We start from the raw sequence: 25,648 nt of genomic DNA, 5'->3' as shown, positions 1-25,648 counted from the left end.
TGTGGCACAACGAGGAATGGCACAAAAATGTCATTCTAAGTCTGTGCCTTAATATAATAAAAACAAAAAGGTAGAGAACGTCTGATCTGGATGCTCTGCATCTCAGAAAGGTTTATCATCAACTGAAGGAGACAACACGTAGCCTTTGCTGGGGACAGTGATGTGACAAGTCTGTGCCCTATCCTAGGTGCTTCTCCGTGTAGGGCTCTTCCCACGCCCGCCCCCCTTGGGCAGCCTGGTAGTGCTGGGCAGGTGGGGCATCCTCTGGCTGGATCCTTTGTGTCCGCTGCGTTCCACCAGGGCTGATGTTCCCCTGAGGGCAGTGCTGCCTTTATTTCTCTCTTTGTGAGGAGACACAAAGCACAATGATTAGGAATGGGCGAGCCCCGTAACTGCAGCATCTACTGTACTCATGCTCCTTGAGCAACATTGGTGTCTACACATTTCCATCAAAGCTGCTTCAGCTAGAGGCCCTGCATCAGCCCTGAGTCCTGAGGCCCAGAACCACTAAAGACAGGTCATGTCCCAGAAGCCCTTGGCAGTGTGTGCAGGGGACCTTTTAGGATGTGTCCCAGGAGCAAAGCCATGCAGAGAGCACACTGCCAAGGGAACGTTTTGAAAGGACACACACCACAGGTCCATTTAGGGAAAGGTAGGCACGGCCTGTCCACACCTGGCCTGGACAGCAAACCTGGTCTGCCCTGACGGTGCCAGCAGTGGCAGCAGCAGCAGGGGCTCGCCGCCTCATCCTCTAGGTGTGTTCATGCTGGACTGTACATTTGAGCTGCTCCAGACAGTGACAGGCAGGAAGTACTGCAATCACCAAGTCCTGGAATCAGATTTCTGATTTTGATTTTGGAAGCTCTTGCATTGTTTCCTACTTACCCAAGTGTTCTGCAAACAGTGGCCAAGCCTCTTCCTCTTGGGTTTAGCTGCTGATTCCACAACTGGGTTCCTGTCACAGTCTGAATGCTTGAGACTTTCCTTCTGACCACCAGAGTTTCACTCAGATGAAGACCACGGGTTCAGAGTTTCTTTGATTTGTAATTTGCTTACTTTTCTCTTTTTTGTGAAGATAGCCAGGAAAGATCTGCAAGGACACTTGGGCCACAGCTTTACTTTAATGGATTTCCCTGGGCTCAGGGTGTTGACAGCATTAGCAAGACCAACTGAGAGGACAGTCTTGCTCTCTTTCCCAGGCTAGAGTGCAGTGGCAAAATCTCAGCTCGCTGCAACCGCTGCCTTGGGTTCAAGTGATTCTCCTGGCTCAGCCTCCTGAGTAGCTGGGACTACAGGCACCTGTCACCACCCCCAGCTAATTTTTGTATTTTTAATAGAGACGGGGTTCCACCATGTTGGCCAGGCTGGATTTGAACTCCTGACTTCAAGTGATCCGCCCACCTCAGCCTCCCAAAGTGCTGGAATTATAGGCTTGAGCCACTGCACCTGGCCTAGCCATTATTTTTTTTTAAAGATAGGATCTTACTCTGTCACACAGACTGGAGTGCAGTGGCACAATCATCACTGAAGCCATTCTCTCACCTCAGTGAGTATGGGCATGCATCACCACAGCCAGCTAACTTAAAAAAAATTTTTTTTTTTTTCTGTAGAGATATAGGAGGGGGCCTCGCTGTGTTTTGCCTAGGCTGGTCTTGAACTCCTGGCCTCAGCAATCCTCCTGCCTCAGCTTCCCAAGTAGCTGGGATTACAGGTGCAAGCCACCACACCTAGCTAACTTTTTATTTTGAAATAATTTCAGGCTTACAGAAAAGTTTCCACAGATAATAAAAAGAACTTTCAGACCAAGCATGATGGCTCATGCCTGTAATCTCAACACTTTGGGAGGCCAAGGCAGGAAGATTTCTTGAGACCAGGAATTCGAGATCAGCGTGGGCAACATAGGGAGACCTTGTTCCTATGAAAAATAAAATTAGCCAAGCGTGGTGATGCACAATTATGCTCCCAGCTACTCAGGAGACTGAGGTGGGAGGATCACTTGTGCCCAGGAGTTCAAGGTTACAGTGAGCTATGATTGTGCCACTGCACTCTAGCCTGGGGTAACAGAATAAGATCTTGTCTCAACCAAAAAAAGAAAAAAAACAAAACAAAACACTTTCATAGATGCTTCACCCAGATTTCCAAATTGCTAACACTTTGCTGCATCTGTTTTATCCCATCTCTATTGTATGTGTTTTTTTTCCCTAAGCCAATATGAGTAAGCTACAGGATACGACACCCCTTGACCTGTTAATATTTCAGTATATTTACTAGAAATGAATGCATTATCCTATATATTCACAGTGCTTATAACCACACCAGAAATTTAGTATTGCTACTAGGCCACACCTAGTCATCAGAGCCCACTTGGGGTTCATTACTAGCTACTCCATTCATGCCCGTTACCCAGTTGGAGTCCGGCACAGCCTCACCGACTGTGTGCAGTGATGTTTCTAGTCCCCTTCAGTCAGAATCGTCCCTCGGCCTTTCTGTCTTCCCTGATCCTGACCCCTCCAAAGCATGCGGCCACCCTTTGGGCTGTCTGATATTTGCTGGGGCTTGCCTGGGGCCGCCCCTTGGGCTGTCTATCAGCTTGGGCTTTGTTGGCAATAGCACTGCAGTGGGACATCTGGTCCTTGCCAAGTGTCTCATCAGGAGGCCTGCAGTGCCCCTTTGCCCCATTGCTGGTGATGTTAGCTTTATCACTGGGCAAAAGAGTGTCGGCCTGGTTTGTCTCTGTAAAATAAATACTTTGTGCCCAGATTAAATAGTAATGAAGCCAGGCGTGGTGGCTCATGCCTGTAATCCCAGCATTTTGGGAGGCCAAGGCAGGGGAAATCACTGGAGTTCAGGAGTGCAAGATCAGCCCAGACAACATAGCAAAACCTCATCTCTACCCAAAATTTACATCAGGCATGGTGGCATGCACTTGTAATTCCAGTTGCTTCGAAGGCTGAGGTGGGAGGATCACTTTCACCCTGGAGGTAGAGGTGGCAGTGAGCCAAGATCATGCCACTGTACTCCAGTCTGGGCTACAGAGCGAGATCTTATCTCAAAAAAAAATTAGTAATCAGTGCCTGGACAACACAACATGACTTTGTTTCTACTAAAAAGGAAAACGTTAGTCAGGCATGGCAGTGTGCACCTGTGGTCCCAGCCACTTGGGAGGCCTAAGTCTAGGAGGTTGAGGTTGCAGTGAGCTGTGATTGCATCATTGCATTCCAGCATGGGCAACAGAATAAGACCCTGTCAAAAAAAAATGGTAATGACGATTTACCAGGAAGATGTATGGAGACTTTGTAATTATCACTACTATTAGCATCTACTGTTGATTCTCTCCTTTTTTCAAATTAATTTTATTTTGAGACAGGGTCTTGTTTTCTCACCCCAGGCTGGAGTGAGGTGGTGTGATCTTGGCTCACGGCAGTCTTAACCTCCTGGGCTCAAGTGATCCTCCCGCCTCAGCCCCCTAAGTATCTGGGACTACTAGCAGGCACCACCACACCTGGCTAATTTTTGTATTTTTGTAGAGACAGTGTTTTGCCATATTGCCCAGGCTGGAAATTTCATATTTAGAAACAGGGTCTTGCTCTGTCACCCCAGGCTGGAGTGAAGTTGGCATGATTATATGTCACCAGAGCCTCAACTCCTGGGCCCAAGCCATTCTCCCTCCTCAGCCTTCTAAGTACCTAGGACTACAGGCATACACCACCATGCCCAGTTATTTTATGTTTTGATGGTTTTCTAGAGACAGGGTCTCACTTTGTTGCCCAGGCTGGTCTCAAATACCTGGTCTGAAGAAATCCTCCTGCCTTGGTCTCCCAAAGTGCTGAGATTACAGGTATGAGCCCCCATGCGTGACCTCAGTGTTGATTCTGGACCAAATCAGCTCTTAATAGGGCAGTTGCCAAATGGTGGCTCTCTAACTTCATCCCTCCTACATTGATTAGTGGGTCTGTGGTCACTCTGTGGTAAGGAAGACTCCTCTTTGCTATTTATTTATTCAGGGATATCAGTGTGGATCACGGGGCAAGGGGGAGCATTGTGCTATTGAACAAGTTGCAGTCAGTCCCTACTGCCATTGATTTTGATGTCCAGATTGCCCCTGGCTAGGCCAGCAGCAGCCTGTAACTTGGACCTGTTTCTGTGTCTCCCTCAGGACACCAGCCATGCCCTTTGCTTCCTACAGCCTCCACCACACTAGCCTCCTGAAGCGAAATATCTCTCATCAGACGTCTGTGAATGCAGACCCCGCATCCCATGAGATCTGGAGGTCAGAAACTCTGTCCCAGTGAGAGCTGGGCTGGTCTCAACTTCTGTTTCAAAAGAAACTGTTCAGCCGGTGGGCACGGTGGCTCATGCCTGTAATCCCAGCACTTTGGGAGGCTGAGGTGGGTGGATCACCTGAGGTCAGGAGTTGGAGACCAGCCTGGTGAACATGGTAAAACCCTGTCTCTAGTAAAAATACAAAAACTAGCCAGGCATGCTGGAAGCCACCTGTAGTCCCAGCTACTCAGCAGGCTGAGGCAGGAGAATCACTTGAACTGGGAGGCAGAGGCTGCAGTGAGCTGAGATTGTGCCACTGCAAAAGAAAAGAAAAGAAAGAAGTGTTCAGCCACCTTCCACTATGTGCAGGAGAGTCCCAGAGATGGCCCCTCAGCCAGGGGCTAATTCTAAATTGTTGATATTTTCCTGCTATGACATTTAGAAAGCATAAAATAAATCATATGCCATTGACAGTGTTTTTCATCCCAGGATCCCCTGTCCATGGGAGTTGTTTCATTTTGCCCATGGTGATATAATCGTTGCAGAGTCTTTTAGTGTCCATCTCCTGTGTTGCTGGAGATGTTTCCTGTGATTACCACCATGTGGATATATAGCCCTGCCCCAGTAGCATTTTTATGACTGAGTGGTGAGGGGTCTGTGCAGCCTCCACAGGCCTTCAATTGATTCAGAGGATGTGAGTAGTAGGTGACAGAGTCCCCTGTCTGCCCAGAGGGGCTGCAGCCTCTCAGGATGGTGTGGGCTGGCTCACTTCCTGAGTGCTGGCCGTCTCTCAGGTCCTGGCTGTGTCTTCTAGGCACACCTTAGAAAGATTTGGCAGGTGCTTCTTCTTACACTGGACCCTAGGGCTGACCTGGTAGCCACAGCCTCACTGTTGACAGCCTGGCATGTAGATAAGATAGGATTCTTTCTCCCACCTTGTACAGAACTCCTAGTATGTGGGGTGCTGTGCTTTTTGAAGCCTCCATGTCATTTCACAGCTTCCTCCAGGGGTGGAATGGTAGGAACCATCACTCCTGTTCAGAGGGGGCCATGGTGCCCAGATGGCTCTCGGGTGTGTGGACTGTGGGCTGTGCTGGCTGTGAAGTGGGCAGGAGACCATGACACAGGCTTACAGGACAGAACTGGAAGGTTCTGTTGTTTTCCAGACCAAAGCATTAATTTTTTTTTTTTTAGATGGAGTCTCTGTCACCCAGGCTGGAGTGCAATGGTGAGATCTCAGCTCACTGCAACCTCCACCTGGGTCAAGTAATTCTCCTGCCTCAGTCTCCCGAGTAGCTGGGATTACAGGCATCCACCGCCATGCCCAGCTAATTTTTGCATTTTTAGTAGAGATTGGGTTTCACCATGTTGGTTCAGGCTGATCTCGAACTCCTAACCTCAGGCAATCCGCCTGCCTCGGCCTCCCAAAGTGCTGGGATTACAGGTGTGAGCCATCACACCCGGCCCTTTTTGTTTAATTAAGAAAGAAATTTTAATTTTAAAATATACATACCATAAAATGTACTGTCTTAACCATTTCCAAGTGTACAGTCAGTAGTGTTAAGTACGTTCACGCTGCTGCGCATCCCATCTCCAGAATGCTTTTCACCTTGCAAAACTTGAAACTGAATCAGCTCTGGCATGGAGGCCTCACACCTGTAATCCCAGTACTTTGGGAGGCCAAGAAGGGAGGGATTGCTCAAGGCCAGAAGTTTGAGACCAGCCTGGCCAACATAATGAGACCCCATATCTTTTAACAACAACCAAAAAAGAAACCGAACCATTAAACAATTCCCCACCCAGCCCCGGGCAATCACTATTCTGCTTTCTGTTTCTACAGATTTGACTCCTAGATCTGCAGAAACACAGTACTGATTTGTGTGACTAGCATGCTTCACTTAGCAAAATGGACTCAAGATTAATCCATGTTACAAACTGTGTCAGAATGTCCTTCCTTTTTAAGACTGAATAGTGTTCCACTGTGTGGATGTACCACATTATGTGTATCCATTCATCTCCCAGTGGACACTTGAGTTGCTTCTGTTTTTCTTTTTTGTTTGAGACAGGGTCTCACTCTGTTGCCGAGGCTGGAGTGCAGTGGCACAATCTCAGCTCACTGCAGCCTCAAACTGCTGGGAACAAGCGATCCTCCCACCTCAGACTCCCAAGTAGCTGAGACTATAGGTGTGTCCCACTACACCCAGCTAATTTTTGTTTTTTTTGTAGAGACAGATTTTCACTATGTTGGCCAGGCTGATCTTGAACTCCTGGCCTCAAGTGATCCACCTGCCTCAGCCTCTCAAGGTGCTGGGACAACAGGCATGAGCCATGACATCCGCTGGTTGCTTTTTTATTCTATCAGTAGTATCTTTTGATACCTGAGTGATTTTGATGAAGTCTGCTTGTCTTTTTTTTTTTTTCTTTTGTTGCCTGTGCTTTGGGTGTCATATTTAATTAATCACCACCAAATCCAGTGTTATGAAGCTTTCTCCCGTGTTTTCTTCTGAGAGTTTATGGTTTTAGTTCTTGTCCTTGGGCTGCTTACTGACTTTCAGTTTTTGGCGATGGTGTGAAGGAAGGACCCAGCTTTACTGTTCTGCACGTGGCTATTCTGTGCTCCCAGTTCTCTTGTTGGGGGCACTGTCCTTTCCCCACTGAACGGTCGTGGCACCATTGTTGAGAATAATTTGACTAGCTAATGCCTTTTTGCAGGCTTTTGTTGAAATGTGGCTTCACCAGTATTCCTTGGAGATGTGCCAAAAAATGCAGTCCCCTCATGCCAAGGTATGTTTCCACAGTTTTTGTTCCCACCTCCTGCTTCTGACCCTGCTCAGCCTGCTGCTTCTTATCCTGAGTGAGATTGCACAGGCTGGATGGTGGGAATAGAGACTCACCACCCACCCCTCACTCAGAAGCCAAACAAGAGGTGGGCATAGTTCTCTAGTTCCCGGTGGAGGGCAGGGGGCGTTGCACCCTGATGTGTAGACACTTGAGGCCTGGTCTCTCTGGAGCCCCCTCCCTGGCAGGGGAACACATGAGGCTGTGGTGCTCTTGCTCTGGGTGTGGGGGAGCCGTGACATCTCTGGGAGCCCATTCTCGTCTGTCTCCTTGACCATCAGCAGCAACTTTGTGTTTTCCCATGAAGTGGTTGCCTGGGGCAGACGCCTGCCCACCATGGTGACCTGGAGCCTCCTTTGCCCGTCTCCCCTATTCCCCCACCTCCTCCAGAGCATGAACAAGCAGCCTTTCTCATGGTGGATGGGGCCTGGTGCCCTCCTGCATGTGGCCTGGCCTGCTTTTTCTCCCTCTGCCTCACCTCTCCCTGTTCCCTCTCTGGGAAGCATGCGACTCACAGATGCATGGAGGTGGTGGAGGCCCTGGGTCACTCCTATTGTTTCTGTCCATGGGGCTAACATCCCTCTGGACTGGTCAGAGTGAGAATGTGGTAGATCCCCAGTCGGTCACCCTCCATGGAGCAGCTTGACTCACGCACATCCAGGACTCTGGCTGAAGCAGCATCAGCCACGCAGTCTGGTGCCCACAGTGTCTGTGCATCATTGTGCTTTGGGGACTTTGGCTTTGTCACTAACAAAATTCTTGAGGGCTTCCTCCAGAATAAAGGCTCTGTGGGTGATGGAATTGAACTTCAGAAGAGCATCCTGTCACTTTTCCTCTGATTCTGGGGAAGAGCTGTGGGTCTGCTTCTGCCACGGTCTCTGCAGCCAGTTCTACGGAGCCAGGCCTTGCAGTGTGGAGGCTGTCTCAGAGCACAGGGTCCCCCAAATCATCACCTTCAGCATCACATGGGAGAATGGGGAAAAGCTGAGGGCCCCATCTTCGGCCTCCTGAGTCACAAAGAGCCTGCAGTGCCCTTTCTGCTTCCAGAGCAGACTAGCTGCATGTGCCTGGCCAGTGCCTGGGGGCCTGGTTGTTCCCAGGGCCCATTCCTCCAGCGGGGCTCCGGGACACTCAGTGCACCTGCATGTGGTTCTGGCCTGGCAGGGGCGGGGACTGCTACATTGTATTGTGTTCCTGTTGCTTCTTCTGTCTTCTGAGCGAGTGGAAACACATCTTTCAAAGGCTAGCCAGAAAGGCTCTTCTGGGCTGTCACCTGTGAAGATTGTGTCCTCACGGGCCAGAGGGAAGAACAGGTGGCTGTCCCTGTAGAGGGTAGGAGGTGCCTTTCCTTTCTTCCCCATATTCGCTTACTCTTGAAAACTAGGTGGGTGGCAGTCAGAGAAAGGCAACTATGAATGTCTGTGTCCCCTAAGGACCCTTTCCCGGGCCTGTGCTGCACCTGCCATACAGAAATCCCTGCCCATTCCTGCTAGCCCTTATTTCCAGATGCACGGAGTGAGACTCCTGGGGTCATCCTCCTCTCCCTGGTTGAGTCCAGGGTGTGTGCTTGCTCTCTGATGGCCCTGTGGGCAGGAAGGATGGCCACGGTGCTGCAGGCCGCTGTGTTTCTGCAAGTGTGGACACACCACACGGGGGGAACTGTATGTCTGATTCCTGCCCGAGCCCCAGGTATGGCAGAGGAAGGCTGTGGAGAACACCTCCCCGCCCTGCTCTTTCCCACCCTGCTCTGCTTGTCTTGATGTCTAATAGGTGTGTTCTGATCTCTCCTGATATGGACCCCAGTGGATGCACTGCTTGGACAGAAGGCATGGTGCTGTCAGGGCAGGATGTGTGCCAGGCTGGCTCTGGCTGTGCTAGGCTGAAGAGGTGCTTTGGCAGGCCACAGTGCTGTGGGGCGTGTAGGTTGGAGGGTCCTGGCTGGGAGCCAGCTGAGCCTCAGGCTCCTGCTACCTGTGGGTGTGTGTGGTTCTGGCCAGATCCTTGGGGGCTCCTGCCCTTGGAAGCCTGCCATATCTGGAGGATGAAGTTTCTGGTGCTGTAGGAGAGGATGCCTCCTAGAGTCAGAACTGATGTGCACACCTCAGCTGACCTCCAGACTGTAGCAGTGGAGGGCAGGGCCTTGTGCCCTAAGGAGACCTGTGCTCGTCCTTACTTCTCAGACAGCCACTCATGGAGGGAACATTGATTGGGTTTTAGACACATAGGAACTGATCATGTCTTAAATTTCTCAAGACAACCCAGGGAAATCCAGTCTTTTCTGGGTGGAGTCCACCTCCTGGAATATGCCCCACTGGTTTTCTTTTCTGAGCCCCAGGATCTTGAGGTCTTGGTGGCTGGCATGTGCCAGTGAGGGCCCAAGGCCCTTGACGACCTCTGATGTGCATGTGTGACATAGTGTGGCCTGAGTCACTGGGGAGAGTGGGTCCCATCTGGAAGGGCAGTGAGTTGGGCCCTTCCAATGAACTGGAGAGGCCTTTAGGCCCCAGCAACATTGAGTGGCCACCCAGGTGACCTGGAGGGTCTCTCTGCCCGGGCCTCCAAGGCTGATGAGTGTGTGGCCACAGCCCTGGCCTGGCTGTGGCGGGGGGGTCCTGCACTGACCCATGGCTGCTGGGACTGTGTTTGGATTGTCACTAACTGTAGTGTTTTTTTCTCCTCACTTCCGGCCTCATTCTCATTGCTTTCTCTCTCCACTTTGCCCTCCCATGTCTGGTCCCATCTCTCCCCTTCCCCACCCCAACCTCTTGTCCTTGCTCTTCTGTGTCTTCCTGCTTCTCTGTTGGTTCTCTCAGCTGGAGATTCTGCACTACTGTCTCCAGCACCCTTCACAGCCCCGCCCAACTTAGCCTCCAGGTTCTTCACAGCCTACGAAGTACTGGCTGTGGTCCTCTATTCCCTTACCCTTGCCCGGAGTGCATGTCCGCGCCTGGCAAAGCAAGGGTCCAGCCACAGGTGACTCGAGAGTCTAGATCGAGGCAGAATGAAACCCCTGTATTGGGAAGAGGCGGGGGTCAGCGTCCAGCTTGGCCTGGCCCCTGGCTTCGCAGAGTAGCCTGGTGTGGGCAGGAGTGTGACTATGAGGCAGAATGAGGTGTATGGCCCTGGCTGGCCAGGCTCCCAGCCAGTGGAGGTGTCACAAGCTCTCTGGTGTTGGGGGCCCCGTGCTTGGCCCAGGTTTGAAGAGCTGGAGTCGTCAGGCCTCTGCAGTGGCCAGATTCACCCCAACTCTGCAAGGTTTGGCACTTGGGAAGATACAGAGGCCTGGGACTTCCGGGTGGTGTGGTTTCTGCCTTCTTCAGAAGTGTCTGTCTGGAGGTGCTGTGACACAGAGCCTATGTGTGAGGCAGGGGGATGGGAAGAATCTGGGGCTTGACCCTATAGCCCACAGAGGCTGTCAGTCCTTGACGGCCCAGCCAGGGCCCAGCCTTCACCTGGGGAGCTCTGGCCACTCATACACACCTTCAGAAATGGATGAGTTTAAGTGGTGACCTCATAGAGGTTGTGGCTGTCTAGGCAGGAATGACAAGTGTGTGGATGGATTTGGGGTTAGTGAAGCAAAGTTCAGACCGTAGGGGACTTCAGGGATGGCAGAGTTAACAGATCCGTGAGAGCAGGGAGAGACAAGTGGTGCTCGCAGCCAGGGGTATGTCCTGTTCACCCAGTAAGGAGCACACATGAATGGGAATTTGAGCACAAGATTAGAGAACATGTTGGGCCCCGAGTGCTGGTGGGCTGGGATGGCAGCTGCAGCACATGGGGACACCCTATTCTGCAGGAGCCACGCAGACGAGGGACCAGGGGGCTTGGGCCAGGTGGGGAAGGCAGTGTCCAGGAAGCATCTGGCAAACCCTGTGGTGGGAGGGGTGACTAGTGAGGCCCATGCGGAGTGAGCTGAGGTACTATAAGGCTGGGCCAAGTAGGAAACGTGGGGCTTTGCGGACACATCCTTAAGAAGCAAACAGGTGCAACTGTAACCAGGGACTCCATGTGGGAATGTGGCCCAGGAGGGGTGCAAAGCTTGGGGAGAAGTTTGGCTCAGCAAACCTGTGGAAAAATAGCGTGAGAGGGTTCCATGTGACTGCTGGGGGCAGGGGCAGTGAGCCCTCCATACTCTTCTGAAGGACCAGGTGAGATGGGGTGAGTGCACCAGTCGGGGAAGGCGGGTTTCCAGTTCCCATGTGGAGGTCATCTGCTCCCGACTGTAAGGAGGATGTCATGACTCAGGATCCCAGGTCAGGATTGGAAGGATGGCCAGGACTGAGACTGGAGAAGGACGCTGGACCCACCCTGCTGGTGCTCTTCTAGTCAGGCAGTATAGGTACAAGTATTCCATCTCATACTTCTCTCCTTTCTTCTTTTTATTTTCCTTTCTTTTTTGAGATGGAGTCACCCTCTGTTGCCCAGGCTGGAGTGCAGTGACATGATCTCGGCTTACTGCAGCTTCCAACTCCTGGGTTCAAGTGATTCTCCTGCCTCAGCCTCCTTAGCAGCTGGGATTACAGGTGCATGCCACCACGCCCGGCTAATTTGTGTATTTTTAGTAGAGATAGGGTTTCACCATGTTGGCCAGGCTGGTCTCAAACTCCTAACCTCAAGTGATCTGCCTGCCTCAGCCTCCCAAAAGTGCTGGGATTACAGGCATGAGCCACCATGCCTAGTCCATCCTTCCAAAACAGCGCAAATTTATTGCCCAAAGACCTAACAGTATAGATAAATAGAAGTAAATAGCAGGGCATGGTGGCCCATGCCTGTAATCCCAGCATTCTGGGAGGGTGAGGCAAGCAGATTGCTTGAGCTCAGGAGTTTGAGACCAGCCTGGGCAACATGGCAAGACCCCTGTGTCTACAAAAAAAAAAAAAAAAAATACAAAAATTAACCAGGTGTGGTGGTATGTACCTGTGGTCCCAGGTACTCAGAAGGCTGAAGTGGAAGAATCCCTTGAGCCCAGGAGGCAGAGGCTACGGTGAGCCGAGATCACGCCACTGCATTCCAGCCTGGGTGACAGAGTGAGACCTTGTCTCAAGAAAGAAGAAAATACCCCTCACCCCATAGCTCGATCCTCAGACTCAGCCACTATCTGCGGGGTGTCACCTGGACCTGTGGGACATTTTTCTGACAGAGACTTGAGTGGATTGTGATGTGGGCAGTGACTCCTGCAAGATCTGCAGCATCCCAGGATATACCTGGAGGCCATGCCCTGCACCAGCCTCAGCGGCACAGATGTGTTGAGGCCCAAAGGGCTGGGGGGCAAGCGTGGAGAGGCGAGCATGTCCACTCAGACTCACATCCCACCCTCAGTGCCCCCATTCCCCTGCCCTCATCCAGTGGATGCTCCCACCTGCCCTCCCAATGCTGAGCAACCAGAGGAAGCCCACAGCCAGCAAAAAGGCTTTCCTCTCCGGCTAGGTCTCCAGGATCTTGCTTGTGTGTTGCAAATCACAAGTTTGGCTTACACACTTGACAGTGCTCTTGTCTTGGGGCTTTCCTGACCACAGGTCCATGGCCAACAGAGGAAGTTATGCCTGGAGCTTCCCCTGGGCTGAGCCCTAGTCGGGCTATGTCTGGGATGAGGAGCAGGTGGAAGGAATTGGGGAGGAAAGTGAAGCCATGGGATTTTATTTTTTCAACAGGGTCTTACTATGTCACCCAGGCTGGAGTGCAGTGGCATGATCCTAGCTTACTGCACCCTCGAACTCCTGGGCTCAAGTGATCCTCCCACCCCTGCCTCCTGAGTCACTAAGACTATAGGTGTGCACCACCACACCCAGCTAACTTTTAAAAATCTTTCGTGGAGACAGGGTCTCCCTGTGTTGCCCAGGCTAATCTCAAACTCCCGGCATTAGCGATCTTCCTGTCTTGGCCTCCCGAAGTGCTGGAATTCCAGGTCTGAGGCACCGCGCCTGGGTTCCGTGTGCTTTCTGCACACACTTGGGAGGTAGGTGGGAGACCCTGGGTCTAGAGCTTGGGGGTGACACTGGCCTTCTCCTGCCCTGAGGGTCAAGCAGTGCCCAAGGGCACAGCCTGGTGAGGTCTATCCTGTGCCACCCACTGCAGGTACACAGCAGTGGGGAGGGGGAGGGGTCAGTGCTGGGAGACCCCCTGCAGATGTGTCTGCTTAGCGAGCCGTCCCCAGGGTGGGCTCTGTGGGTGTTAGGCCAAGTGCTTCCCTACCACGAGCTGGTTGCAGTTTAGACCAAGCAGTCCAAGGTACATCTGCTGGGTGCCAGGCACAGTGGTGTCCCAGGGCATGGTGGCCCCACTGCCGGCCTGGCTCATCTCATGCCTCCTGTGGGGAAGCTGAGCAAACGGCCCAGGGCAGGATGTGGTCAGACCTGGAGGCTGAGTGCCGTGGGCACCGCAGTCCTTCCCATCCCTGACCCTCTCTTCCTCCACCTAGCAGTGGTTCGGGCCCGCTGAGGAGCATGTGCTGGTGGTGCACCTGCTGCTGAAGCATCTGCATGTCTCTGCCAAATGCCTGAAGTCAGAGCAGGCCTCCCTCTCCTCCCACTCCCACTCCACCAGCCGCCTGGAGGAGTTGAAATAGCGGGTGGCCCTTGCGGCTTCTTGCAGCTGCCGTCTCCTCCTCTTACCCCTCTTCAGGCGTCACCCATAGCGACCTCACCCCAGGGCATGGTGGGGGCAGGGTGAGGGGAGTCCCTTCCTGCTCACATAGGATGTGAGGCCTCTGGAGGGCTAGGCAGCTGCTTTTTCACCCTGTCCAGATGGCCCGGCAGGGCTGCCAGCTGATCTCTGGCTCCCAGAGCCTCTCTCCAGACTGGCCAGAGAGGCCCTACCGTGCTGCCATCTCTTGTTCCTCCCCATCCCTGTCTGGAGAAGGGCTGGGGTGGCCCCGACTCCCACCCACCAGGGCCAGCAGAGTGGGCTATTTGTGTGGGACTGAGGTGGTGTGTGCATAAGTTGCACTGGCTTGGCCACCTGTGCTGTGTTTCTGGGATGTTCCCTGACCTCTCTGAACCTTGGTTTCTTCCTCTGAGGAATGGTGCTAAGGTCATCTCTTACCTCTCAGAGGTGCATGGTGCTCTCCCCCAGCAGATCCAACCCTTGTTGCTGAGCCCTGGGCTCATCTATGAGCAAGGCCTCCTTACCAGGCAAGCAGCAGGTGACCCTCCCTATTCTCTGCAGGGCCACCATCCTGAGGTTCATCCGGCAGAAACTCCTTCTTGCAGCGTTGCTTTGGCCACTGACCCCTGGACGCATTGTTCAGAGCTGTATCAGCCCTGTCACACGTGTGCCTGTGTCCACTGTGTACCCTAACGAGGAAGCTCCCCTGGGGTGGATGAGGAGAACAAGTGTTGTCACGAGGCCTTGAAGAGGAGGGGGCTCTTGGAGGGCTACATGGTTGTGTTTCAGTTTCCAAAGCCAGCCCTCAGGTACAGGAAAGCCCTGCCCTGTCCCACCTGTCTGCTGCCAAGCAGGTTCCTACCCTTACCCAGCCAGGGAGCACTGGACCCCCTGGGCTGGGAAAAGCGCACCCATGGCCCTGGCTTCTGAAGGGCCAGCAAGAGCCAAACCTCACAGGGCTGTGTGAGTCTCCTGTGCCCTCTGGGGGAAGTGGGAAGAGTCAGTCCCACCCAGCTGCTGCCTGGGACCTGGGCTCCAGGCCAATGGAGGAGTTGGCCCCCAGCCACTGGGCTCTCAGCTCACACCCCCTCCCACAGGTCCTAGAAATGTGGCTGAGCTACCTGCAGCCATGGTGGTATGCACCTGACAAGCAGGCTCCAGGCAGTGACTCCCATTCCTGGTGTGTGTTGAAGAAACGGTGAGCCTCAGCTCCTCTCCTGACAGCCATGCCACTGGCTCCCCAGGATGGACGTTGCTGCAGTGGGTGGAGGCCAAGCCAGCGGCCTGTGCTGGGGTCAGCCTGGCCCTGACCCCTGGCCTCCTGGGCCCCTCTCCCAGGCCCTACTTTGTGGAGCAGACCAGCCCTTCCTAGACTCAACTTTCCCAGGCCCTAGAATTGGTTTCTCATGGAAGCAGTGGGTGTCCCATCCTGCCCTGTCCCCTCCACCTTCTGGCCCAGACAAATGTTCAATGACCCCCAGCAGCACAGAGCAAAGCAGTGGCCACTTTCACCTCATCTCCTGTGTGATCCTTATGGCAGACCCCCAGACTTCCGTGGCACCTGGCCCGGCCATCGACCTCTTCCCTTGTGCCCTTTCCCTTTGAATCCTCTGGGGGATCCTCCCTCACCCCCCTCTGGCTCTGAGCTGGCCTCTGCCAATGGTGGCCTCAGTCCTCTTGGAAAGGGACCTCAGCCTTGCTAAGGATGCAGTGTCCTCAGAGGGCCTGGGTCTCACCTGCCTCTGACCTGCCCTTTCTGCCCACCCACGGCCCCACGAGCTATCATCTGACACCCTATCGCCTCGGCCAGGGAGAGTTTGGAAGCCCAGGGACAAGCAGGGGTCTTAGAGGCATGGACTAGTGCAGTCCCTCCCCCAGGGGGAGGACTGGCCCCGACCTGCCACCTCATTCCCCAGGGTGCCCTTTGTTCAGAAGAACCTGATGTACACCAAGCTCTTTGTGGGGTTCCTGAACCATGAGCTCCCCACAGACTTGGTCAGCCCCAAGCATGCACTCATCATGTTCTGAGTGGCCAAAGTCTTTGCCCAGCCCAACCTGGCCAAGATGATCCAAAAAGGTAAGTCCTCAGCCTGGGCAAGCCTGGCAGATCCTGACCCAGCCAGACCGGGGCCAGGGCCTTTGCTGGTGGGTGGCAGCTCTGCAACAGAGGCTCATGTGCTCAAAGTGGGCCCTGGCAAAGGGTGCTGTGGAGACTCCTGGGACACATCTGCAAGGTGAAGTGTGAGACCGGCTGGACCCCGCCTGCCCTGCAGCCACCAGGCACTGAGTGAGGGTCTGCAGATGTGCCCACAGAGGGGGGCTGCAGTACTGCAGCCCCGTTTCTCCCTGGTGATTCCTGGTGGCTGTCTCAGGAGGCAAGCCTGGTCTCTGCTGTTTGTCCTGGCTGGGTTGGGCGTTGGCTTCTGTCACTCCTCCTGGTGTTTGCCTCCTGCAAACACTGCTGGGGGGCTCTTTGTGAACCACCAGCTGCCCTGCCCACCCTCCCCATGTCAACCACCTATTGCACGGGAGATGCGGCCAGACAGGGCCTTAGGAGGACACCCTTCGGTCATGGCTCCCCAGACACCTCAGAAGCACCCCAGAATTTCACAGGCAGTAGCCGGATACTCTACCCCTGGAAGTGGGCACCAGGTACATCTCCTGACTTCCAAGTGAGCAGCTGTTCCTGCAGCCAGAGCTTGTCACCGCCCCCGCAACAAGCACTGGCTCTTCAAGGTCCCCACATTCACCACCAGCTTCCTGTCACAGTGGCCGCCAGCAGTCACTGATGCATCCTTCAAGGTGAAGAGCCACGTCTACAGCCTGGAGGACCAGGACTGTAAACACACTCGAATGTTCGGGGGCAGAGGCCCGCATCCTGGTGAGTGGGTCACCGGCACCCATCCTCAGGGTCCCCGGAGCCGTGGGGCTGAGCAGAGCCTGGGGAGTGCTGTGTTCCAGCAGGAAGGAGGGAGGCTGGCGTAGCGTTTAGGCCACATCTTCCCGTTTCAGTAAAGTCTGATTTTTTTTCTGATAACAAAGGCAGTGTTAGTTGGGAAATTTCACATTTACAAGATCATCCTTTACTCTTTAAAAGCACTCCGGCAGACGCTGCTCCTTCTGGTGCTCAACCGTCTGGCTGTGTGCATTGCTCTTGGGGCCCCTGGCTGGCCTGCCTGGGTGGCAGCACAGGCCCGTCCTGCCAGTGACCTGCCCATGCCTCCCTCACAGGTCCCGCACCTTGCTCAGCTCATCACGCAGGCCAAGCACGTGGCCAAGTCCATCTCGGACCAGTGCGTAGAGAGCCCCCCGGCTGCTCCTTCCTGTCGTGGCTGGGCTTTGGCCCCACGAACACCAATGGCTCCTACCCAGCCAACGATACGGACAAGATGCGGCAGGACAGTGTCTGGAAGACAGACAAGTACCTGAAGGAGGTCCTGGAGTATTCGCTCCAGATACTCCCTGTATGAACTATGGGGCCTTCCTCACTGCCATCAGGGTCCCTTTCCTCAAAGGATCCACTCCCCCTCAGCCTGTGGTCAGCCAAGTACCAGTCCCAGGCCCCACTCAGATGAAGCCAGTATTGTGGGAGGCAGGCCCACACCCTGAGCGTCATGTCTGTGTCTCCTTGTTGCCACTTCTAAGAGGCCGGTGGGGTGAAGACCAGTCCCCACCCTTCACTTTCATACTGAGAGAAGAGGCACTTCTCTCTGGCAACCCAGTGAAACACAGCTCAAGCAGTTCACACTCGCCTTGGGCACCACCCAGGATAAGAATGGAAAGCAGCAGCTCCTCAACTGCATCATGGGTAAGGATGGACTCATCCTCATGCCCCTGGAGGTCTGTACCAGGTGAGAGGTGCATGGGCTGGGCCCTGACCTGTCCCCAGCTCCCTCCTCCCCCATGAACAGATGCAGCTCCACTCCTCAGAGTTGTGTGTGGGCCGTTGTTTTCTGACCTGTCCCTGTGGCCTGGGTTTATAGACCATCAATGGGCTGTGAAGGTTTGACATTGAGTACCAGGGGGACCCAGAGCTGCAGCCCATTTAGAGCTACAAATTGCCAGCTTGGTCTGTGTGCTCTTCTGGTGGTCGTCTGCCACCCACCGCAGAGTGGGCAGGAGGGCCAGCCTGGCCTCTTCAGAGAGGGCTCTGGATGCCCCTGTGCAGGGTGCAGTCCTGGGGTGGCCTGTGGGGGTGGGGCACTGCTGTCCTGAGGCCTGCGGTTACACCACCCCATACCCCCCTGCCACTGTGCATCACTTTGCAGGACAGATGGCAGGCAGCTGTGTGTTCCTGGGATGACTTCCTGGGCAGTTTCCGTCTCTTTACCATGTCATGAGCCTGTGCTGGCCAGCAGGCACCTGCTAAGCCCCATGGGCAGAGGCAGACAGCCGGCCACGCCCATGGCCCCAGTCTCAGCCTGTGCTTCCTGGGTAGCTACCAGATTCTGCTTTGGCTGCTGCTGGCCTTCTTTGAGGCCTCTCTGTTCTGAGTTGGTCCCTCCCTGGCACTGCTGCTTGCCCTGGGCTATGTCCTCTTATGCCTCAGCTGTGAGGCCGCTGACTGAATGGGGAAGCTGCAGCAGCCCTGACTGTGTTGGCTGCTGTCTTCACAGCAGGCTGGGGGGATTTGCCACACAGCCCCACCCTTGTGCTTGGGAGGTGATGAGAGCACACCCCCCAATGACCCTGCCCCCGCACCTGTGAAAGCCCACCACACTTTGGCAGCGTGTTCATCTGCCAGTTGTGGAATGTCAACCTCCTGCAGGCCCAAGAAGTGAGGCCCTGGGTGGTGCGGGTGGCCCTGGGCAGCCTGGCACTGCTGTGGGCCCCACCATGCTGATGTCCTTGTCTTTCAGCTGCAGTACCTCAAGTCCCTCCTGGAAAAGGGCCAGAGGCCTCAGGCAGCCCCAGAGGAGGCTGGGTCTAGCTCTCCCAGGTGAGTGCCTGGTCACTCCCGCCCCATCCCTGGGGCCTGTTTGGGGCTCACTGCTGACTCTTCCTTCACCCAGGGACCAGGAAACCATGCAGTTCCCCAAGTTCTCCACCAAGAGCCTCTCCAAGAAATGGTGAGTCCCACTGGCATGCGGATAGGGGCAGCCCTGCAGCCTGGGCCCCAGAGAGGGAGTGGGGAAGGAGGGGTAGCAGTGCAGAAGCAGAGGCGGCTGTGGCCTCACTGGGTCCTGATGCACACTCCACTCCTGGGGATTCTTAAGGGGACAGTCCCTCTACCCGCCCCCAGCCTGCTTATGAGCCCCACTCCTGTGGCAGCACGTGCCACTCTGCCTGCACTGAAGCAGAGACCATGAAGAACAACTTTGCCAAGTGGCAGAAGAGGCTACAGGCACTGCAGAACTGGCACCTGCCCCGCTCAGTGCTTTGAGCCACCTGGATCTATGCCCGCAGCTGGTCAGTGCCAGGCATACCTACCTGCAGCTGGAGACTGACTCACTACACCATTTCCTGATAATTCCACTTTTTTTTTTTTTCAGATGGAGTCTCACTCTGTTGCCCAAGCTGGAGTGCAGTGGTACAATCTCGGCTCTCTGCAAGCTCTGCCTCCCGGGTTCAAGCCATTCTCCTGCCGCAGCCTCCCAAGTAGCTGGGACTATAGGCGCCCGCCATCACGCCCGGCTCATTTTTTTTGTATTTTCAGTAGAGACGGGGTTTCACTGTGTTACCCAGGATAGTCTCCATCTCCTGACCTTGTGATCCACCTGCCTCTGCCTCCCAAAGTGCTGGGATTACAGGTGTGAGCCACCACCCCCAGCCAATTCCACTACTTTTCAACCCAGCTAAATTCCAAGATAGATGACACTCAAGATAGAAAAAGTACTTGATTTCCAATCTGATAAGCTGTTTGTGTTCTAGTATTTTGCTATTTGATATTCACACAAAAGCACATGATGAAGTTAAGTACTGTCCTACCTGTTGAAGACTGAAAATAAAGCTGTTTCTTTCCAAGTCGTGTGCCTTGTCCTCACTGGCTATCAGGCATTTCTTCCCAGTCCCTGTTGCCTTCAGGGACCTTTCTGGGCTGCCAAGGAGTCTTGTTCATCCCAGGACCTGGCACTGCCCTGGCAGAGCTGCGCACACCTCCCTGGAGGTGGGAGGGCTTTTCTGGTCCCCTAGCTGGGCTGGAGCTGCCTTCCAAACACATGACCACTCTGGGTCTCCTGCCCAGACTGCACTTCCTGGGGACAAGATGCTGTCCTCTCCTGCCCTGACACAATACAACTGACAGGCCTCAGAAGACTGTCTCCAGAGTGCTGTGGTCACACCTGCACCACCCCTCCCACCACAGCACAGCTGTGTCCATTGTCTGGGAGTGGCCAGCTAGCTCAGTGCCACCCTCACCCGGCAGCACAGTCCTCCGAGGCCCACAGCCCCATTTCCTTGGCATTAATGTCAGCCTCTTCCTGCTTCAGGGAGCAGGAACTTTGCCAGGAAGCTGGAGGATGAGCCAGGCCAAGGAATGGGACAGTATGTCAGAAAAGGAGAGCTAAGGTCATGGCTGACCAGGGCCAGACTGGACAGTGCCAGCCCCAAGGCTGACAGCATCCTGACAGGACAGTGGGCCCAGGTTCATGGAGAAGGGTACACAGTGACAACTCCTGATGAACACAGGAATAATGAATTTATCATAACAATCACAAATGATGGGGTAGTGCACATAAAAAAGGGGTGATCCCTTATCACCAGAGGGCTGCAGGCTGTTGCCCAGAGTGGCAGGCAGCACAGGGAGGCGCTCACTGCATGGCCCCGCCAGCCGCCAGGCCCCCTCTCAGTGGTGCAGTGCATGGTATTTTGAGGATGCAGGTCCGAGGGCCTTGCTCTTCATCCTTCACAGTGAGGACATGGTCCTCATGCGAGCAGCACAGGTGTGCCTGCAGTAGGATCCTTGACAGCCCTGTGCCCTGGGTGCCCCACAGTGCTCAGCAGGAATGCTGTGAGGGCTGAGGCCCAGTTGGTGGTGGGAAGCTGGCAGCACCCCCAAGCCAGCCCTCCCTCTGAAGGGCAGCCTGTGTCCTAGATTGGGGCTTCTCCAGGAGGGTGCCCCACTTGTCCAAAGCAGCTCAGCCTGAACCCAAAACTGTGACCAAAGAATCACGTGTCCTGTGTTGTCCTATAGAAGTGAGTAGGGGTGTGTCGAGCACACACAAGACACTCTAACAACACCCTGAGTGCACCCTCACATAGCTGAGATGGAATCGGACCATGGACAGACTGCAGCAAGAGGAGCCCAAGGATCCTGACTAAGAATTCCTAAGCCTAGCTGTGGAAGGTGACTGCATCCACCTTTAAACATGGGGCTTGTAACTCAGCTCACACCCAACCAATCAGGTAGTAGAGGGCTCACTAAAATACAAATTAAGCTAAAGCAGGAGGTAAAGAAATAGTCAAATCATATACCACCTGAAAGTGCAGTGGAAGGGACAATGATCGGGATATAAACCCAGACATTTGAGCAGGGAGTGGCAACCCCCTTTGGGTCCCCTCCCTTTGTATGGGAGCTGTTTTCACTCTATTAAATATTGCAACTTAAAAAAAAAAAGGCAGCCCAGGGATCTGGATTCCTGGAGGAAGTCACATGGAGGACCTCCTCTAAGAAGATGGCCAATGCCTCATAGACAACCTGCTCCACTGCCTCTGTTCTGGTTCTGTCCAAGTGTGGGATTTCATTAATCAGGGACTGGGCAGCCCCAGCAGTGCCCGCTACCCAAGGAAATCATGCTGTCCTGACCTGATCATCAAGGAAGGACAGACCCGTCATCCATCACCTTTACTTGTTCCACTAAAAATACATTATGTAATAGGTTGGCTAAGATACAATTCACCCGTTTAAAGCATTACATTCAGTGGTTTTTGGTACCACATTCTGAATTGTGCAGTATTATCAAAATCAATTTTAGAACATTTTCTTTTTTTCTTTTTTTTTGAGATAGAGTCTCCCTCTGTCACCCAGGCTAGAGTGCAGTGGCATGATCTCAGGTCACTGCGACCTCTGCCTCCCAGGTTCAAGCGATTCTCCTGCCTCAGCCTCCTGAGTAGCTGGGACTACAGATGTGCACCATGACACCTGACTAATTTTTGTATTTTTGGAAGAGGCGGGATTTCACTATATTGGCCAGACTGGTCTCAAACTCCTGACCTAAGCAATCCACCTGTCAAAGCCTCCCAAAGTGCTGGGATTACAGACGTTGAGCCACTGTGCACAGACCAATTTCAGGACATTTTTGTCACTCCAAATTAAAACTCCATTTCCCCCACAGCATCCTTGACCCTTGACAATCACTTATCAACTTTTTATCTGCAGTAGGCTAAATAACAGTCCATAAAGACATCAGGTCCTATTCCCTGAAACCTGTAAATGTTACCTTATTTGGGAAAAGGTTCTTTGCAGATGTGATGAAGTTACAGATCTTGAGATGGAGGTTAATCCTGGGTTATACAGGTGGGCCGTAAGTGCAATTGCATGTATCCTCATAAGAGGGAGGCAGAAATTCTCACACACACAGAGAAGGCAATGTGAAGATGGAACATAAAGAGAATTTATTTACTCTGTGATGCTGGCCTTGAAGACTGGAGTGATACAGCCACAAGCCAAGGAGGACCAGCAGTGACCAGAAGCTGAAAGATGTGAGGAACAGGTTCCTCTCCTATAGCCTCCCTGCTGCCACTGTGATTTTTGCCCGTGGTACTGACTTTGAACTTCTGGTCTTGAGAATTGTGAGAAATTAAATTTCTGTTCTTTTAAGCCACCAAGTTTGTAGTAACTTGTTATAGCAGCCACAGGAAACATGAATTTCATTACCAGGAGTGGGGTGCCTAAAAATGTGGCAGTGGCTTTGGAATTGGATAATGAGGTCAATGGTAGAATTGTGAGAAGCATGATAGAAAAGGCCTAGGTTGCCTTCAACAAGTAGAAATGTGGATGTTCAAGACTCTGTCACCAAGACTCTGCCTTAAACGAAATGAGGAACTTGATACACAAAGTCTGTGTTATCTTCAAGAATACATACACTATCATAAACAGAATGTTGGTAGACACATGAATAGTAAAGGTAATGCTAAGGGCACAAGGAACATGTTACTGGAAACTAGACTGAAGATGATCTTTGTTATATAATGGCAAAAATTTAGTTGGATTGTGTCCTGTAGCTATTTGGAAGGCAGAATCATAAGCAATGAGCTTGCACATTTAGCTGAGCAGACTTCCAATCAAAGCATTCAAGACTCAGCTTGGCTTTTTTCCTGCTTATAGTAAATGCAAAAGGAAAGAGATAAATTGAGGGAATAATAAAAAATATAAATAATTTAAAAGTACAAAAAAATAGATAAACTGAGGGAAGAATTTTTATGCCAAAAGGAACCTAGACTTGATGATTTGGGGAATTCTCAGGCTATTTAGATTGGAAAAAACCAAAAAGCTAAAACTAGGAGGTTCAATGTTAGGAAATCGTGTTCTGTTGAGAATGCCAAGGGTGTGGCATGTCTTGCAAATTTCCCTAGTGCCAAAGAGATTACACATGGGACTCATGAATCCCCTCAGTCACCTCATGGAAGTGAGAAAGAGATGAAACTATCTAAGAAAGATCTGTGGAAAAACCTCATCTAATGCCATGAATTCCATCATATATGCAGAAATTCTACAAGGATTTTAGAATGTTCTACCAGCATAAACACTGCCAGCTTGGACTAGAAAGTTTAGGGACTAGACAAAATCAAATAACTCTCAAAATTTTAGAGGCGGGAAACAGGCTGATAAAACTACTCAACCTCAAACATGTGCTACCCTTTAAGAAAAGCAAAGATGAGCATGAGGGCAGAGCCATGGGATCAGAAGCCAAAGTCATAGACACAGAGATGGAGCCTCCAACTTTATGATATCTTGTTATGTGCAGCCATGGGAAACTAATATACTCTCTCTACAGATCTACCTATTCTTTGGAGTTTTTTAGAGCCTTGCTCTGTTTCCAGGCTGGAGTGCAGTGGTGTGATCTCGGCTCACTGCAACCTCTGCCTCCTGAGTTCAAGTGTTATTTTGCCTCAGCGACCCGAGTAGCTGGGACTACAGCCGTGCACCGCCATGCTGGGCTAATTTTTGTTATTTTTAGAGTTTCACCATATTGGCCAGTCTGGCCTCAAACTCCTGACCTCGTGATCTGCCCACCTCAGCCTCCCAAAGTGTTGGGATTACAGGTGTGAGCCACTGCACCCGGCCTCTTTGGACATTTTATAAAAAAGCAATATGTAGTCTTTTGTGACTGCTTCATTTCATTTAACGTTTTTAAGTTTCATCCATGTTGTAGCATTTACCACCTCTTCATTCCTTCATGTGGCCATATGATATTCCATAGCATATTCCACGTTCAGTTCATCCATTCGTCAGCTGTTAGACATGTGGGTTGTTTCTACTTTTGGCTATTACAAATGATGTTATGATGCTACAACCATCTGTGTATATGTTTTCGTGTGGACGTGTTTTCTTTTCTCTTGAGTATATACCTAAGAGTGGAACTTCTGGGTCATATGGTTAACTCTACATTTAATTATTTGAAGGATTGTCATACTGTTTTCTAAAGCAGCTGTACCATTTCACATTCTCTCCACCAATGTATGAGAATTCCAGGTTCTCTGCTAGGTGTGGTTGTTCACACCTGTACTCCCAACACTTTGGATCACCCGAGGTCAGGAGTTCCAGACCAGCCTGGCCAACATGAGACCCTGGTCTCTATGAAAAATACAAAATTAGCCAGCTGTGGTGCTGTGTGTCTGTAGTCCTAGCTACTCAGGAGGCTGAGGCAGGGGAATCACTTGAAGCTGGGAGGTGGAGGCTACAGTGAGCCAAGATTGGGCCACCGCACTCCAGCTTGGGCAACAGAGAAAGGCTCCATCGCAAGAAAAAAAAAGAATTCCAATTTCTCTACATCTTTGTCAACACTTATTTTTGTCTGTCTTTTTTTTAAATCACAGCCGTTATGATAGGTATGAAGTGGCATCTCATTGTGGTTATTTGCAATCCCCTAATGACTAGTGATGCTGAGCATCTTTTCATGTGCTTCTTGGCCATCTCTATCTCTTCTTTGGAGATGTTAATTCCAGTACTTTGCCCATTTTTGAGTTGCACATTTTTTGGTGTTGTTGAGTCGTAGGAATCCTTCATGTATTCTTGATTTTAAACTCTTACCTGATATGTAATTTGCAAATACGTTCTTCTTTTTCCCTCTTTTGACAATGTCCTATGATGTACAAGTTTTTAATTTTGATGAAGTCAAAGTCATCTATGTTTTTTGTTGCTTGTGCCTTTTTGGCATCTTATCTAAAAAAACTGTTGTTGCCTAATCCAAAGTCATGAAGATGTATGCCTCTACTTTCTTCTAACATATTTAGTTTCAGTTTATAAATTTTATTTTTGACCCACTTTGAGTTAATTTTATGAAAAAAAATACAAAAGTTAAAAATAATTAGCCAGGCTTTGTGGTGTGCACCTATAGTCCTAGCTACTCAGGAGGCCGGGGTGGAAAGATCACTTGAATCCAGAAGTTTGAGGCTAGAGTGAGCTATGATCACACCACTGCACTCCAGCCCAGGCAATAGAACAACACCCTAACCACACACACACACAAAGCTGAAGGTAGCAAAGCATCTCCATTCATCAGAGGCATGTGGGCATCTTTGTCCTCTCTTGCTAACCTGGGGAACGCAGTTGGGCCTGACTATCTGTTTTGCCCCTTGATTCTAGCTGGTTGGTTGCTCAGCCCAGGCCCTCCTCTCTGATGAATCCCAAAGTGGCTCCCCAGTTCTAATGCCCTCTCAGCTTTCCTAGTCCCTGAGTTTCACCATAGCTCCCTAGTCAGGGCTCAGCTCTGTACCAGCAGTTTCTAAACTGCAAACCAGAAACACGCACTAGTTTTCCATAATACTATGTTGAGTGCAAAAT

General features: G+C 52.0%; 1 pseudogene; it reads left to right on the top strand.

The window, feature by feature from the left end:
* The first annotated feature begins 6,987 nt into the window (after positions 1-6,987).
* Positions 6,988-18,272, top strand: LOC134738310 (sphingomyelin phosphodiesterase 4-like; annotated as a pseudogene).
* Positions 18,273-25,648: the final 7,376 nt, after the last annotated feature.

This window comes from Pongo pygmaeus, chromosome 16, assembly GCF_028885625.2.
Source record: "Pongo pygmaeus isolate AG05252 chromosome 16, NHGRI_mPonPyg2-v2.0_pri, whole genome shotgun sequence".
Classification (NCBI taxonomy): Eukaryota; Metazoa; Chordata; class Mammalia; order Primates; family Hominidae; genus Pongo; species Pongo pygmaeus.
This window is presented reverse-complemented; position numbering and strand designations above follow the sequence as displayed.